Source organism: Leptonotus elevatus, chromosome 11 (assembly GCF_054856555.1).
Source record: "Leptonotus elevatus isolate MCC_2025b chromosome 11, RoL_Lele_1.0, whole genome shotgun sequence".
NCBI classification, from domain to species: Eukaryota; Metazoa; Chordata; class Actinopteri; order Syngnathiformes; family Syngnathidae; genus Leptonotus; species Leptonotus elevatus.
The window spans coordinates 4,856,180-4,872,711 of record NC_141249.1 but is presented as its reverse complement, the minus strand read 5'-3'; the positions used below and the strand labels follow the sequence as shown (position 1 = coordinate 4,872,711).

General features: G+C 38.7%; 1 protein-coding gene across 4 annotated transcripts in view; it reads left to right on the top strand.

The window, feature by feature from the left end:
• Nucleotides 1-16,532, top strand: part of kank4 (KN motif and ankyrin repeat domains 4) — a 77,642-nt gene that overhangs the window by 31,489 nt on the left and 29,621 nt on the right. The window contains exon 1 of one of the 4 annotated variants that reach the window (XM_086089657.1): nt 15,082-15,143. The exons of the other annotated variants lie outside the window; for them this stretch is intronic. The gene's annotated coding sequence lies outside the window, so the exon portion shown is untranslated. Of the gene's footprint in view, nt 1-15,081; nt 15,144-16,532 lie in introns of those variants that run through there. 4 annotated transcript variants of the gene reach the window in all.

The window sequence follows — 16,532 nt, the reverse complement described above, 5'->3', positions numbered from 1 at the left end:
AGTCGGATATTTTGTCGCTGCTCTTTGAGCAGGATGCTTGCCTGCAGGGCTCTTCTGCGTAGGAAAATGAAGGAGGGAGGACAAAATAATGTAGATAAATACAGGTGGAGACAGATCATTCTTTGCTTTATTGCTGCAGGCAGCTGTTGCTCTATAACGCCAACAAGCAGGCCCCTTAACTTGCACTTCATCTTCCAGATTAGTCTGACATTTGAGCTTTTGAAGATAGGAAATCACGGCGCGTCAAGAAAGATAAGTGGAACACATGAATGAGATGTGAGCCAAACGGGAAGCTTACATTGAGATATATTGAAGCTCAGCCATCAAAAGCTGTCCTCGTCTCCAACCATTTCTGCCATTCTCTTGTTCCCTTTTTGTGAGTGTTTTCTCTATTTCCTCGAGACACCTCAAAACCCTGAGTAGGAACGAGTAAGAGAGTAGAACATTGTTTTGTTTGCATGCTACTGGAACCAAACCAAGAACAAATTCCCACACAACAGACTTTATTTACCGAGCAAAGGCATATTTGTTTTTAAAACCCCAACACTGAGTAAAGACTCCCAGTGGGCAGTATGAAGACATCTCTGTTTTGTGTGAACAATACTTAATGAATATTTGAGTATATCAATTTATGGGTAATTGTTTGTTTATCCCCATTTCTCCACAGATACAGCATACATCGGTGACCTTTATTATTTTTTTATGCTCATGTCTTGGATGCCAACCACAATTATAGCCTTTTGGAATCAGCTCCCTGCCCTTTTTTTTCCAGAAAGTGGAGATTTGTCTGATTTGCTGAGATAAGGTCTCAAACAGATGTATCCATTATTTTCTTGCGGTATGCTTCATTTAACTTTTTCAGTCTGCTGCCTTGTGTTGTTTTTCTCTTCAGTTTGCACATTTGAGATATAATAGTAACTCTTTTCATTGGTAAACAAGGAATTTGTAGATTTAAAGCCATAAATTGTTGTTAAATGTTTACAATTTGCCTCTATATTCTTATAAATCATATTGAAATAGGGTGCGATGAATGACAATGTGATGTGAAGGGAGAATTCCACTACTGCAATGCGCAAGATTTGCTCAAGATTACCACATTGTCAAAATCTGATACCGGACCATGCCTAGTGCCTACCTAATCTGTAAATAAGAAACACAGACAACTTAAATTCCTTTTAGTCAAAATCCACACAATGTGCTGTTTTAAGTTTTCTTTCTCTTACTAATTAGATGGAAATATGACATGAACTACCTTCTGAGTTGCCGGTCAACAATCTTGCTAACTTGCGGTATGTTCAGATAGCATACAACCATCGGCAGAGACGATCACGGCACAATTATAGAAACCAAACTATTATCCAAAAACGCACCATGTACACCATCTGGAGCAGTTTAAAATCAATATTATCTATACATCTAATCTAATGACGTGACAAAAACAAAATGGAGATGCTCTTATTACATGTATTAAAGTGTATTACAGTGCTACAGGCGTGTTTGCTAGTAGTTGACTGAAACAAGTTGTCTTCTGTCCAACCATTAAGAGTAAGGTAAAGGTTGTTTGTTCTGGATTTGAAATTTGGATAAGAAACAATCCCACTGCTAACATAGCTTCTTCCATCAACCAGCATAACTGACTCTGACGGCCATGGGCAGATTGGATTGACATGGCTCAAGATTGCAATAAATGGACTGCAGAAAAGTCAGTCTGTAGTCTCTTGAATAGAATAAGAAGTAGGGCTGCACAATTAAGTGCATTTGTGATAAGATCACACAAATACAAAATCATGACATGGAGTACAGCCAGGACAAAAATCTAGTAGCTACTGATGCGTCCCACAAAAGTCAACTAATAACTCAATAGCGCAGCAATGGAACACTTACAATGGAGTCCACATGCAAAGAAAAGCAAACTATAAATAAAGGATGTAGTTACATATTTTGGCGTTTCTGCAATAACACCGAAGCAGAGTGGTTGTTAAATCCATATTAGTGTGAGACAAAGACAAATTGATCTACAAAGTTATTGTCGTACGGAAGCTAAATACAGCCGTTTTTATCAATATCAGAAGGTGGCCATTTTGCCACTTGCTGTCGACTGCAGTTGACATCACAGTTGCCCAGGGCTCAGGCAATGACTAATCACAGCTCATCTGTTTTCAGAATCTAAGCTGTGATTGGTTGTTCATTCAACAGCAAGTGGAAAAATGGCCGCTCTTGACTGTCCTTTTTTTTTTTTTGTCTCCTCAGACAAAACCTTTCTGTTGTTTTGCAGCTTCTGTCAGGAAAGCAGTAATCGACATTCAAATTGACTTCTGTCTTTGTAATGAATGGGGAAAGAGGGAAGTGACGTATGCCATAAGGCAGTAAGCGCATTTGTAGTTTTTTTGTGTGGCAGCATTACTACCATCCTCCTCAAAGTTGCTTAGTGCCAGTAAAAATGATACAGACCCCCTCAGGCCATGGCAAAGCTAGCATTCAACTAGTTTTAAGTCGATGTTTCATCAGAAGAGTTATATCTTTTTTTTTATTAAGGTTGAAAAGTTCCTTAGTGCTACTTTAAGTGATGGGAGTCAGTGTCCTACTCTGTATTAACTGTATGATTTGCAATGCTAAATTAAACAATTCTAGTCCAGCACAACTAGCTATCGACCAAAACTAAATGAACACACCCTTAAGCCGCATGGACATAGGGACAACACTTGTAATTTGAAATTACAACACTTTGTAATTTCAAGGTGAAGAGAGCCAAATTCAATGAAAAGGCTGCTCCCTGTTCATTTTGTTCACCAGTAAACTCGATGCCTGTGTCTTGAATTTGAAAAAGCCATTTCATTTTTCCAATAAAGAAGGGATCGGTGCACATAGTAAACTGGTGTGGTTCAGTACCTCCAACAAGGTTAATAAGAACCATTGCTATGAGGGCTTACATTAAAACAAATGCATAATAAAAAAATAAAAAAACATTTAAGCGTAAAAAAAGAGGCTGAGCAAAAGCTTGATTGTGTTTTTGGTCTGGCCTTCCCATGGACAGCTTCTTCCTGTATGGTTCAACTCAGCTAACCTGTGAGGGTGAGAGACACGGGATTCAAGCTGGGCTCTAATATCACTAATAATCATTAGAGCCAAGAAACCACAGTTCGAAGTAGGGGTTGGGGGTCATACAGAACTTCATGTTCCTGTCATTGTTGTGTTTATTCCTGACCACACAATAGCCCGAAGCCTCTAGTCAAATAAATGACCAGAGTTGTGCACAGTAAACAATCATCATTGTTACTGTAAACTGCTCAAAAAAGGAAAAATGTTTGTATGCAATGCAAAATACACCAATTTTCTATGTCAAGGCAATATTTGCCTACCATGCCACCACTGTATAGCAGTCCTTCTCAAATCGTGGGCGGGCCCCACTGGAGCATCGTGGTGCGATATTTTTGTGTGTGTGTGTGTGTGTGGGGGGGGGGGGGGTATTAGTATTCCTCTGGAGAGGTGTACTTACAACAATTTTATAGACAAATTATACTATTTATAGTCACAGTGGAGAGTAGGTGGGGTGTGAAATAAAAGGGGTGGGGGCTGCAGTATAACAAAAAGTAATCGAGAAGCACTATACTTTCTAAAAATAGCAGTACTTTTGTTTGTAACATTTTCTTGACTGTTGTAGAAATTAGTGCTTGCGAAAAATACAGAAGAAAAGTAAAGAACTGCTCTTCTCTTTGCAGCTCTTCTTCCACTCTTCTGTGTGTGTCTGTGGAAATGTATGTGAGAGTAGATGCTATTAATGGTGTATGAGAGGGCCCAGCTCACAATTTTCATGTGAGTTCATCCTAAAGGTCAAGTTCTTTCATACCAAACCCATCCAACCTTGCCTTTATGTCTCCTGCTCCGTGCACAAGGGCACAGTCGTATTGCATCAGAAAATCAACTTTCACAAATCACAAAGTTGGAAAGCATTAAAATTTCAAAATGTCTTGGAAAACAAAGGGATCTTAAGCATTAATTAAGGGGTGTGAACTAGCACTGGCCAGTATATAAAAAACACCTATTTGATGAATGGTGAAGGTGAGAAGAAAATACTGAAATAAAGCATTCTGTGCCATAAAAAAAAGGAACTATCACCTCCTTTATCTTTGGTGTCATTGAATTGTTTCAAATCGCCAGGCCAATCTATAGAGCTCACAAGTAGCTATTAAAATAAGTTTCTAAATTCAGATTTTAGTTTTTAGGGGAAAACAATACTTACATACTGTACAAGCCTATGTGAAAACCCACTTGGCGATAACTGGTGATGAGTCAGCATCTCAATTGGAATTTAGTCTGGACTTTGAATTAGCCACTCCAAAGTTTTCATTTTGTTTTCTGGACCAATCAGATGGACTTGCTGGTATGTTTCATATGTCCTTGGCATAACTTAAAGAGTGCTTGAGCTTGAGGATACAAGCTGATGTGACGTCAGTGTTCTTTCTTGTCAGCAGTGGATTCGCTCTGGAATGGATGCCATTTTTGCCAGGTGTCTTTTCTTGGCCAATGAGGCCTGCAGTCCTTTGGATGTTGTTCTTTTGTGACCTCCTTGCGGTCCATGAGTCATCCTGGCACTCTTGGTGTGTCATTTTGGTTGGCCAAACACTCCTGTAAAGTTCACCACCGTTCCCAGTTTCCTCTATTTGTGCAATATCACTCCAATCAGTTTGTTCCTCATTTGTTCTTTAATTTCTTTGCTTCGTGGCATGATGTGTTTCTTTTTTTGATTTTGTAGTCGAGTTCACTTTGTCTGAGAAGCATTATGAAAGGGATTTCACTCGAGATACACCAATATGTTTTTTGCAAAGCAATACCGATGCTGATTATTGGTAGTACAAGGAGGCCGATAACCGTTATTTGAAGTCAATATTCAGGAACAAAATTGCCTTCAAAAGTTTTTAAAATACAAATGCCAATCTTGACTTTTTTTGTAATGTCTAAAGCATGTTTATTGAAAAAAAAATCAGATTTTTTTAAAATGCATAAGTTAAAAAAATATATATCTTAGACAATAGACTCAATTAAAAAAAAATGTTCAGAGAGCTTCCGAGGTTATCAGTACGTCTTAAAAACTTAAATGGAAACTTAATATACCATAGCTTTTTATAGTTTTCTACAGTACATATTTTTTTCCCCAAAATTTAAGAATAAGAAATTTCTTTGTTTTAATGTCGAACAAAAACAAAAGTTTCAGAAATTTCCCAGGGACAGCAGCATCTCTTATAAAGTTAACTGATTAAAATAGAGATTAAAATAGTTTTAGATTTTCCTTTTATCGGCCATCAGATTTTTTTATTTTTTAAAGGCCAATACGGATATTGGTCAAAATGGCCAATATTGGTCTATCCCTAGATTTCACAAATTAACAAATCTGGTTGTAATCAGGCCTGGCTCTGAACTCAGCTTTACCGAAATTGTGAATTATTTATTATTATATTTTTTTTTAAATAAGGTTAGATTGATTTGGATTCGTTGTATCCCCTGAATGAACGCAATTACGCAATTTTAACTTGGGTTGTCTCTATAGAATATATGTAAATATAAAAAATAGAATAAAAAATTAGGAAGGGGGGAAAATACTTTTACACAACACTTTACAGGTACACAACATGCCACTATGTTTAAATTCCAAGTAAATATACCAGCAAATGCTTATTTTTAGTGTCAACTCTCATTCCACATCATGCATGAGAAGAATGCTTATTTCCTTGCAAGGCTCCAGTTGGTGAGAACGTTGCCTTTGGTTGCCCCTGTCTCACACGCACACGCATGCATTCACAAAGGTTCAGGTCATTTCCAGCTGAGCAGTGAAGTGTGTTTTGTGTTCAGTGCAGGCGGCGTCATTTTCAATGTATAAACAGTCTTTTCCCTGCCCAGAGGCCTTATCAGCAACTGGCCTTCCTCAGGATGACTGCCGGGTTTGGCCCAGACAGACACACAAAACACTTACCCGGTGGAAAATCCTGGTCAAAGTTTAATGCTTTGCTTTTCCATTCTAAAACTGTCATAGTGAGGGATACTTGTGAAAGTTACCAAGCAGCCCTAGGAGTATTACTGTGATCCTGAAATAGCATCAAGCAGTCAAGAGAATGGTTTCACTGTATTTTTAAGTGGCTTATACAATTTACAACAGCTCTTTGAAATGATGAATTGTGTTCATATTACTCTGTACAATTTTGATCTATTGCTCAGTCAAACAGTAAACAGCTGATTAAAATTAGAACCTATAGTATAATGTATCACAAATTATTGCTGCTGTGGACCACACGTCTACCAATACAAATACAGTGTTCCCTCATTTTCCGCTGGGGTTGGGTTCCAATACCACAATAAATGAAATCGGCAAAGTAGTTAGCTTTATATTTTACATTTATTATAAATGTTTTAAGGCTCTAAAACCTCTCACCACACAATTTACACAATTTTCTCATTGAGGGATTTTCATGTTCTCACATTTCTCTCTTGTTTAGACATTCTCAATGTTCAAACCTTCATAAATGTAATAAAATAGGTACATTACTGTAAAAAAAAAAAATCTGCGAAACAGCGAGGCCGTGAAAAGTGAACTGCGTTATAGCGAGGGAACACTGTACATAACAAGACACTTGGGGATGCTTGTACAAAATCCCTTGAAAAGGTTATAGATATATAAAAAATTCAATATTTTATTTATAATTTTCAAGCTTTCCAATGACAAACAAAAGACAAAACAAACAAGCAAAAAAAAGAAAACTGTTTGAGTAAAGTTTCATCTCCCAGTCAAAACCATTTTTGAAAGTGTGCATGTGTGATGAACCTGCAAGAAGTGCAGAATCAGAATCACACACGGAATTAGTCTCCGGTAGTATAAGGTACACTAGTAATGCAGTAACAAGGAGGTAGAGCCGGTCGGCCAGTAACCAGAAGGTCCTGTGTTCAATTATCGCTCTCACCAAGTCATGTGTGTGTGTGTGTCGTTCTTGGGGAACTTCACACTGGTGTATGGAAGGTATGAATGTTTGGTGGTGGTCGTATGCGCACACTGGCAGCCACGCTTCCGTCAGCCTGCCCCAGGGCAGCTGTGGCTACTGAAGTAGCTTACCGCCACCACAGTGTGAATGTGTGAGTACATGAAAAATGTATCGTAAAGTGTCTTTGATGTCCAGAAAAGTGCTATATAAATCTGATGCATTATCATTATTATTATTATTATTATTATCCATTCATCCATTTTCTTAACCGCTTTTCCTCACAAGGGTCGCGGGAGGCGCTGGAGCCTATCCCAGCTGGCTTCGGGCAATAGGCGGGGTACACCCTGAACTGGTTGCCAGCCAATCGCAGGGCACACAGAGACGAACAACCATCCACACTCACAATCACACCTATGTACAATTTGGAGTGTTCAATTAACCTGCATGTTCGATTAACCATGCATGTCTTTGGAATGTGGGAGGAAACCGGAGTACCCGGAGGAAAACCACGCAAGCACAGGGAGAACATGCAAACTCCACCCAAGGAAGGTTGAAGCCCAGACTCGATCTCACGTCCTCTGCACTGGGAGGCGAACATGCTAACCAGTCACCACCGTGCCGCCTATTATTATTATTATTATTATTATTATTATTATTATTATTATTATTATTATTATTATTATTATTATTATTATTATTATTATTATTATTATTATTGCATTGTATGTATTGTAAGTGTGAATGTTTTGTTTGTCTCTGTGTGCGATTGGCTGGCAACCAGTCCAGGGTGTACCCCTCCTCCTCCCCGAAGCCTGTTGGGATTGGCTCCAGCGACCCTTGTGAGGAATAAGCAGTTAAGAAAATAGATGGATGGATGATTATGGTTTTAGTCTACTCAAAAGTCCACATTTCACACAGAGCTGAGTTGCATAATGGAATATTCATGATTCTCTGTCTTGCTCTCTGAAATAATGGTGCTTGTGAACTTTTAGATTTGCCAGTCAAAACACATTTTGTGTTTGTTCACACGTCCACCCACTCAGAGTTAGGGCATGCATGCAAATACTTAGATGTACTTTTGCGAATTTAAGCTGCAAATTGGCAACTGTCAGTGTTTTTAAGCTAATAACAGCTCACAATCTGTGTTAACAATAATTTAAAAGCCAAGGAACTAGATTTTCATTCAGGGTTTTTCTCACTGCACTTAGCACAGCATGAGATTTTGTTTAGTTTTTATTTTATTTTATTACAGGACAGCTGAAGAGTAGATAGGAAACAGGTGAGAGAGAGAGGGGGAATTACCTGCAGGAAAGGACTGCACAGCCTGAGAATCGAACCGGGGTTGCCTGCTCTGAGGACGTGTCTCTACACATGGTGCTCAACGCAGCAAGCTAACCATCGCACTTTGTTTAGTTGTTTATTGATACCATAACTGTATTGAGTGTCAATAATGCTCAATTCACACATTTTTCATATAAAAATTATATTGCAGTTGTATGTATGCAACATCAAGAGTACTCCTAAAGTATTATGAGCATCTTCTGAAGATAATACGCAACCATCTACATATACAACCATATATATAACATTTTGTTATATACCGGTATGTTAAAACTGTTGTATGATCTGACAAAATAATATTATTATAAAGATCTTTAAGAAAATAATCATTCTCTGGCCTCATTTTATGCCTGTAACTTTGTTTTTAATTATAATTTTAAAACTTCATCCTGGAACAAGAATAGCCTATCAGAGATGGTAGAGATTGAAGATGTGACCGTGAGGTGTTACCGTACCGTGGCAAGACAGATGATGTACCTTGACATGGCGAACAAGGTTCAGTTATGGAGGAAGATTTCCACTACTTTGGATGGATCAAATTCATTGAGAATGGTAGAAATGTGTGATTTTTGTATGTGTGTGTGTGCGCTATTTTCAACAATAAAAATTATAACATACTACATATAGCCTGGAAACCAGACTCATCGCTTTACCAGCGCGTGAGTCTGAGCACAGTCGCTATGAAGCGCATTTCTGAAGCGGGGCAAACCTGACCAGACAGACAGTGGAAATAACCAATTGGACTAGAGCGGATGTGACGCCAAAAAAGCAACATGTGGAAGCCAAGTAGTAAACAGCAGCAGCTGTGGACGGAGACAAAGTAAATTTAACATGGCTAATTGAAGAGAGACAGTAGTGATTGTCTTGTGTCATTGTTGCGGTAAAAACTTGATTTTGAATCTAATGAGGAGGAGGACGGACTTTGTTCCGGCGCCGAAGAGTGACATTGCTCAGGAAGAATACGTCACAGCAAATAAGTGAATTTGTGTTGCCCGGCTGTTTCGAGGCAATCTTTCCAGACCCATATTCTGTCTTTCAAGAAAGTGGGTGTGGCTTGCCAGGCTATACCACATATGCTTCACTTGTACACAGTAAATTTGATTATATTTAGTGTGGGACCAAATAGATTCAGTTCTAGAGTAATATTTACACTTGGAAGAGAGTAAAATAAATAATTGGGAGTGGGGGGGGGGGGGTTTCTTTGGTCTCTTGGAGATAAGCAAACAGTAGGAGGGGCATAGCTCAGGTGGTAGTGTGGCAGTCTCCCAAGCTGAAGGTTATGAGTTTGTTCCTCAACCCTTGAGTGACTTTTGCTCTCCCAATTCTTTATTTTACTCTCTTTCGATGTGTAAATCTTAGCCTACTCTAAAACTGAGTCTATTTGGTCCCACTATAAATAAAGTCAAAGTCAAATTTACTCTACAGAATTTACTGTGTATCATACCTATTTGATTTGTTTATTTATTTATTTAACCTTTATTTAACCAGGTAAAATGTTTGAGAACTAATTCTCATTTACAAACATGACCTGGACAAGAAGCCCAAACAGAGCACATACATCACAATACAAATAAAACAACAAAGCACAACATAATTATAAGGAGGAGAAGGGCACTTATGCTTATATTAACAAGAACAGGTGTCAACTAAAATTTCCTGAATCTTGCTTTTAAACAAAGAAACTGTCATCGGAGAGATGAGTCTGAGTTTGTTCTGTAGGGTGTTCCAATCATTTGCTGCTGCGAATCGAAAGGAATTACGGCCAAATGTAGTAAGTGTTTTTGGAGGGGTACCTTTTCCGTAGCACAATATAATGCTGGCGTGTTTCTAAAACTTCATAAGTCACAATTTGATAAATGTATTAGTTTTTTTTGGGTCAGTCCACATGCATGAGTGTTTATTTATGTATGTATGTATTTATTTATGAAAATTATTGACTAATCTAAGTGTTGAAAATGGCTTGCTCTCTCTGATAATGTATTATTCATAGTTGAACGAATCCAAACCAGTGAGAAAAAAAGGCACCAGGTTACTTCCTGTTAGGTCACTTATCAACCAGGCTCAAATATGGGCAAGCTGGTATCATGCCACCATTGTCTCTGTGGGGTCCTGCGCCCTACCTCTCGGTGGGTGCTGTGGAAACCCACCAAGGGTTTAATTAAGGTTAAATGAGGAACCACTCCTCATTTAATTATTCAATTCATTATGTCTTGCTCCCATTCTGAACTTTACTACTGTACATCATGATGAGCTGTGCAGTAGAAAAAAAGTTTTATTTTTACACATAGTCATAATAAGACATATCCACATCAAACCCTGGGGCGCCAGGCTTTGAATAACACTTCCCTGTTGCTATTTTAATGTTTTAACAGGGTGGTGTTGCCAAAGCTGTTACATGGCGACTGCTGATATACAACACTAGCAGCGTGTTCCTTATGGGAATACTGAAGTTTAATTTCAGCAGGAATCCAAACGGGTCTTGCCGCTGAGGTTCTCACCTTAGACACTTGACTGAGCATAAACCACACAAACGCATGACTGTAATTCTTTCTATGACTGCCAACTACCATGTGATTACGCCAAGATTTGGATGAGAGTAGCCAAGCCACCTGCAAGCATGCATAGCTCCAGACTGTTTTAATCCAAACTCCCCCAACGTTCACAGTCATGTGCTTCCCTATTTTTTCTCAGGCTGATTGTTCTTAGATGGTCAAATCCCTCACCGTGTACAGTATAAAGCTGAAAATGCTGCTTGAGGCACGTTACATCAGTTGAATAGTTAGAGGGACTGTTTACTCGCTTATTTATTTATATGCAAAAATACACTGAAATTCTAAGAAAACTGACATTTTTGGTGCGTTAGTCTGTCCTCTTGTTGACAAGACCACACAAACTGTCAATGACAGATGTCTGCACTGATGTGGATGCTGTGCCAATGAAACGTTTGAACGTGTTCTCTCAAAAGACGTAACAAAAGTGCAACTCCAAAAGTCCCAGGGGTTTGAGAGGGGGATGTGATCCCTCCTGACAGCAGACGGTTCATGTGATAGGAAAGCGAGAAGCTTAACCCCCTGGGCCACATTACACCCTCTTTCAGTTGGCTGCATTACATGAAAGGGGGCAAGCTAATTTTATGGATGTTGGATTTGCGGCCAGGATTTAGTCACAAAACATGCCTAGCCTACATCATTGCTTAATTTGTCAAATACAATAGAAACATATTCTCAATATATGAAATTATTTAAAAAAATAAGCTTAAAAATAAAAAGTTATGGAATTGCGCATTCATTTGTATATTTATGTTGGATGTGACTGCACAGTCTAATGAAAGCCAGAGAGCTGTATCAAATTAAAATATCTGACCTTTAAGAGGTGTTAATGCTCAGTTTTACTGGCACTGTTACAGAGTTATTAATTTCACTTTTATACTTTCTAAGTCATCCCTCCATTAAAGGTTATTTGGATCATTTTGCTTTGACAATCTTTTTTTCTTTTCACGATCATGCGTATCACCCTGAACTGTAGTGGAGTCAAGCCTCTGCTTTAAACGTGCCCAATGAACAGATTCATTTTTTTATGTATTCCATATTTCAATGCACACTCTACGCTGCATTTAATAGAAGCTTCATGCTTGCTTGCTGTTTTAGGGTTTGCTTTTCAAGTGTGATTGAAATGAGCAAAACGTCACTTTTTGGAATCATTAGGAGAGAGATAAAAGATAGGACCATCAGCTGGGCAGTTAGCTTATTTAAAGGCTGTTAATTATTTAGCTCATTTACTCTTAAGAACCATCTGGGCCAAGGTTTAGGCATTAGCCCTTTTTTGTGTGTGTTATTGAGCTGAGCACAGATATCTAAAGATGGAGATGCTGTCCTTGCAATGCCTCTAAAACAAATTGCTTACATGTCGTTTTGCGTCAATGAAGCAATGGCTTACTGAAAGTCCTCCAGATATACAGTATGTAATTAGACTGGTGCATGCTGGTTCATTTTAAGACACACTCACACACACGAATGAAGCATGAATGAACATACTCATGTCTCTCCTGAGGTTATTTGCTCTCGAGGAAAACCTAATCTCTCTCTGACGCTTTTACACACACGTCTACACACTTACATGTACACTACATGGACAGAATTAAGACACTTATTCGAATATTGAGCATTATTTAATATAGGGCCCTCCTATGTGGACTTTGCACGTTCCCCCAGTGCTTGCATAGGTTTTGTCTAGATACTTCGTCCCACATTACAAAAACATGCATGTTAACTGCAGATACTAATTTACATATGTGTAATATAAGAGTGAATGTTTGTTTACATGTACCCTGCAATTGACTCACAACCTGGCCTCTAATCCATGTAGAGATAGGCCGGGGAAATTTTCTGGGCTGATACCGGTACGATTATTAGTACTCAAGGCCAATAACCAATATTTGGAGCCGATATTCACTTTCACTGAAAGGAAAAATTTTGCTTTAAAATATATATTTTTTAAAGTGCCGATTTTAACTATTTTTAAACTTCACTGAAATATTTTTTAAGCATATGTTTATTCAACAACTTTGCAGTTATGCAAAATGTTTAAGTTTTTTATTTTTTATTTTTAACAATTGATATCTTTGTTTGAAAATTGTAACATAAAGTTTAGGGAGCTCCCAGGGATTTGATGATGATAAATGATAATTTAAGACAAGAATACATCCCCATTGTTTTCTATATTAAACAGTTTTCCAAAATTTCTAAATATCAAAATGTTTAAATTTTCACTAATCTAGTTTTTAATTTCAAGAAAAAACTGAAGGTGCAGAGAATTTCCTAGGGTCAGCAGTAGGGATGTCCCAATAACACTTTTTTGGAGCCAAGTCCGAGTCCGAGTCACCTCATTTTGAGATCGGCCTATACCAAATCCCGATCCGATACCTCTGCATTTTATTAAGGAGATTTTTTTTTTTTTTACTACCCCAACACCTTTTATATGGGGAGTGGAGCAGTGGTTAAACATTCAAACCCCATTTTTTGGGCACATCTATGAGTTACTCAAAGGGCTATTATTAACCAGTAGCCTATATAATTTTTCACAAGAGCTTTATTTTTGAGAACCTACTGTAGCTGTTTTAAAGCATTCTCCAGGCCTAAGATTTAGCCAGCCAGGCTAAGGAGCCAGTCAGTCGGCTTCTAACATGGGAAATTGAGGTAGCCCGGCAATTTTCCAGGTAGCCTGAGCCTTTGATAAGAAATGTGGTCATTTTTTCAAGCCGTATCATCACAAAAGTGAAAATAATGCAGTTAATGCTTTTCTCGCTTAAATAAGCGGGGATGTCCCACTGACAAATACACTGCTTGGATGGCAGCATATTTTGCTCCAAAATGTGTATGTACCTTTCAGCATTAATGGGGACTTTACATAAGTGCAAGTTACTCATTCTACTACCCCCATACAATCACAGATGCTGGCTTTTGAACTTTGTGCTGAATAACAGTTGAAATTGTATTTTTCCCTCATTGGCTTGAAAGGTGCAACGTCCATGATTTCCCAAATTGAAATGTGCACTCGTCAGACCACACCACACTTTTCTACTTTGCGTCCGTCCGTCTCAGATGAGCTCGGGCCCAGAGAAGAGTTTCTGGGATGTTGATATGAGATATAAGATGACCAGGGTTGGGAAACACTGGCCTAAGTGCTGAAAGTGTGAAGAAACGGTGTAAGATTGTCAATTTCTTGGGACACCTACACAGTAAATTCTGTAGAGTAGAATTGACTCGATTTAGAGTGGGACCAAATAGAATCAGTTTTAGAGTAATATTTACACTTGGAAGAGAGCAAAATAAAGAATTGGGAAAATAAAAGACACTTAAGGGTTGTGGAACAAACTCACAACCTTCACCTCGGGAGACAGCCGATCTACTCCTTGATCTGCACAGCTCCTACTGTGTGTTAGTATATCGCTTGTGTCAGTTGGAATCTTCCTGACTCCAAGAGACCAAAAATAATGTGTTTGGTCTCCTCTTGGATATAAACAGTAGGAGTGGCATAGCTCAGGTGTTTCAGTGGCAGTCTTCCAAGCTGAAAGTTGTGAGTTTCCTCAACCCTTGAGTGGCTTTTATTTATTTATTTATTTTCAATTCTTGACTTTACTCTCTTCCAAGTGTAAATATTGCTCAAAAACTGAGTCTATTTGGTCTCACTCTAAATAGAGTCAAATTTACTCTAAATAGTGTAGTTGGAGGCCTGTCTCGGTTAAATGGACTGCATCGTGCAAAGCTGCTCTGAATAAATAATTTGATTAGCTGAGTGCAGTCACACCACAGAAGTAATTGGTTGGTATATTTATTTCCTGCGTGCATACATTTTTTGCTGTAGTGGCCAGAAAAGGCTATTATAAGTCCTCAAAAAAAAGGTGCTGGTGAAATAAAATAGGTTTGTCCAAATGATCAAATAGTAGCTCTGGATGTGTATCAAGTGATCGAGGACCCTTGTGGCTATAGGCTATGTTTTCTTTCACTTTCAGTTTCTGCAGATGTAATGCCCCATTAATTCCATACATACTGTGTCCACTGAGGAATTGGTGGTAGAATTGAACAGATGCGAGCAAAGCAAAGCAAGCGAGCAAGCCTCTTTGTCGTTATATTCCCCTTCTTCTTTCTCACTCTTCTCTCTCCTTTTCTCCACCCCAAATAACCCTTGCCAACACCTCCACCCATTTCCCACCCATGTCGCTCTGTCCTACCTCCTTTCCCCTTCTGTCTATGCCGGGGTGAAGACAGACAAGGGTCAGATACTCCCACAGAAATCAGAAAGAGGAAGGACATGGGGTAAAGAACAGTGCAGGAGGTGAGAGATGATTCCCCATTAGAATTCTCCTTGCTAACTTCCTCCATTTTAGGTCCTCTTGCTCTCACTGTTCTCTTTGTAGAACAGATTGCTCATCCTGAGTTAATCGATAATTTCAGTTTGTTTGCTTCGCATTTCTTAAAGACTTCACCTCCCCCTTTTCTCATTCCTTTCAATGTCTATTATTTGCTGGGTAGAAAATAGGTCACGTGTTGCCTCGGATGTGTAAGAGATCATTTAAGAATGTATGAATGGTATGTAATTGTATGTGAGAAGATGTTTCTGCTTACACAGCTTACACAGCTGCAGCAGCTGAAACAATGCAGGAGGAAGAGGTCCGCAGGTCCACAATCAGCAAACTGATGTGGTCTGTGCATGTTTGTCTATCCCCGCGTTTGTTCTGTGTATGTGCAAGTGAAAACAGAGCGCTGCCATTGGGGTAACAATCAATAAGCACATCATTAATGTTGTTCTCCTTCTGCCTGTTCTACAGACTGCTCAGCCGCCGTGGCTCACCTAGATTCATACCCCACTGGTGTGAAGCAGGCTCTAGATCACATTAGGGGGTGGGAGTGTTAGTCGGTGTGTTTGTGTCCTTGTATGCACACAAGCGTCTTATCTCATGTTCATCTAAGTGTGGGAGAATTCCTTCATAGTGTGCAGCTGCCATTTATATTGTGTGTCCTCTCCTCTCAGTTTATTGAGATAATACTAATTAATGAGGCAGTTTTGTGGATTTTGTTCTTACATGCTGTAATTTCAGTTATTTTACTCATTTAAACCTCAGAAATTGAATGTTAATGTTTTCCTTCAGACACAGAGCAATAGCTTAGTAAGCCCCGAGTAATTCACATTTTAATGGAGAGTTGAATTACACAGTATTTTGTACCTGCACCCTAAAAACAGTTGGGTTAAACGTCAACCAATTATGGATAAAAAATGTACTGATCCACTTTTTTGCAAAACAACCCGGAAAGTTGGATCAAATTGACCCAAGTAGATGATCCGACCAAATTTTATGGGTTGTTTTAAACAGAATGACCTTTTTTTGTGTGCAACATTGGGTCATCTTTCAACTTGAGTCAATTTGACCCAAGTAGAGGATCAGTCCATTTTTGACCCAACTGTTTTTAGAGAGTTGGTCAGTTAGCAGGTCGAACCAATGTTCATTATCCAGGGTAAATAGTACTTGTTTAATTGAAACAAAGTAATGATGATGGCCATATGGGTGAGTGGCAGAGCAGCGAAATGATGGAAACGCGACCTGATGATGGAAATGCAGCATGAGATTAGCAGCAAGAATCACACCTTTAAAAGTTGTTCATCAACACCAATTTTTTTCCCACTATCTGTTTCTCTCAATCCATCCATCAGTCTGGCCTTCTCCCA